The sequence below is a fragment of the Ascaphus truei genome, chromosome 9, assembly GCF_040206685.1.
Source record: "Ascaphus truei isolate aAscTru1 chromosome 9, aAscTru1.hap1, whole genome shotgun sequence".
NCBI classification, from domain to species: Eukaryota; Metazoa; Chordata; class Amphibia; order Anura; family Ascaphidae; genus Ascaphus; species Ascaphus truei.
Window position 1 is genome coordinate 13,103,758 of NC_134491.1, and position 1,951 is coordinate 13,105,708.

Consider the following 1,951-nt stretch of genomic DNA (forward strand, 5'->3'; position numbering starts at 1 on the left):
TTTTTTATATATTATTATTATTATTAAACACGGTCCTCTGACCTTCCCAGAAATCATTTGGCTGCCAACGTTTGGGAACTGCAGAAATGAAATGGATAAGCAACTGGCAATGTAAATATACTGATAGAAAAACTAGCTTGCGTGCAGAATAGATTTTGGGGTTGCTTGATCAAAATGGCATTTTAATCGTAAACAAAAGAAAACGTGCTGGGTTTTATCACTGAGGTGTGTGGTAAATTCTTCACATGAATAGCATGGCAAGTCCTTTTGGAGATAGCTGTGTAATCCTTTGGTAATGCATATGATCCATAGAATGATATAGAGCAGGGGTGGCCAACGCCATGCCACCAACAGGTCAGGTTTTTCAGGATATCCCTGCTTCAGCACAGGTGGCTCAATCAGTGGCTCAGTGAAAGACTGAGCTACCTGTGCTGAAGCAGGGATATCCTTAATCTGACCTGTTGGTTTCCTTGAGAACTGGAGTTGGCGCACCCCTGGGCTATTGAGTAATTTACTGAGCCACCTGTGCTGAAGCAGGGATATCCTGAAAACCTGACCTGTTGGTGACCTGGAGTTGGCCACCCCCTGCTCTACATCATTCTATGGTTCATATGCATTACCAAAGTATTGTATAAAAAGTATATCCAGTATTGAACCGGACTGTCCTGTATGTGGATAGACTGTCCAGTAAAAAATTAGATAATACTGGACATGTATGTGTATTCCGGTATTACCTCTCTGGATGTGTATGTGTATACCGGTATTACCTCTCTGGGTGTGTATGTGTATACCGGTATTACCTCTCTGGGGGTATATGTGTATACCGGTATTACCTCTCTGGGCGTGTATGTGTATACCGGTATTACCGCTCTGGGCGTGTATGTATATACCGGTATTACCTCTCTGAGGGCGTGTGTGTATACCGGTATTACCTCTCTGGGCGTGTATGTGTATACCGGTATTACCTCTCTGGGCGTGTATGTGTATACCGGTATTACCTCTCTGGGCGTGTATGTGTATACCGGTATTACTAGGGTGACCAGATTTTGAAAATGAAAAACCGGGACATTTTTTATTTTTTACATAACAGTTTATTTATTGTAGTACATTTATACTTTACTACCATTAGTCCTTGTTACATAGTTGTGTGTGTGTGTGTGTGTGTGTGTGTGTGTGTTGACCTCACTAATCGAACAAAAAAAATCCAGATGTGAATGATTCTGAACACATTAACCAGTGTCAGGATGCCGCCTCTTCACAATTTCAGAAGCCGCAATCCCGCCTGGGATCTTACCTGATCCGCCGTCCCTCAAGGTACTATACTGGAGGGGAGGTGTTCCTTACCTGTCTTCCGATGTCTCCCGTGTGAAGCTTGAGTCAGATCTGGAAGAAAGAAGTGCAGGTTACTTCGGTGTAGGTATACGGCAGTTAAGATAAGACAGGAAGGGTGAGAGAGACACAGAGAGAGAGGGTGAGAGAGAGAGGGTGAGAGAGACAGAGAGAGAGGGTGAGAGAGACAGAGAGAGGATGAGAGAGACAGAGAGAGAGAGGGTGAGAGAGACAGAGAGAGAGGGTGAGAGAGACAGAGAGAGAGAGAGAGGGTGAGAGAGACAGAGAGAGAGAGGGTGAGAGAGACAGACAGAGAGAGAGAGGGTGAGAGAGACAGACAGAGAGAGAGAGAGAGGGTGAGAGAGGCAGACAGAGAGGGAGAGGGTGAGAGAGACAGAGAGAGAGAGAGAGGGTGAGAGAGACAGAGAGAGAGAGAGGGTGAGAGAGACAGAGAGATAGAGGGTGAGAGAGACAGAGAGGGTGAGAGAGACAGAGAGGGTGAGAGAGACAGAGAGGGTGAGAGAGACAGAGAGGGTGAGAGAGACAGAGAGGGTGAGAGAGACAGAGAGGGTGAGAGAGACAGAGAGGGTGAGAGAGACAGAGAGGGTGAGAGAGACAGAGA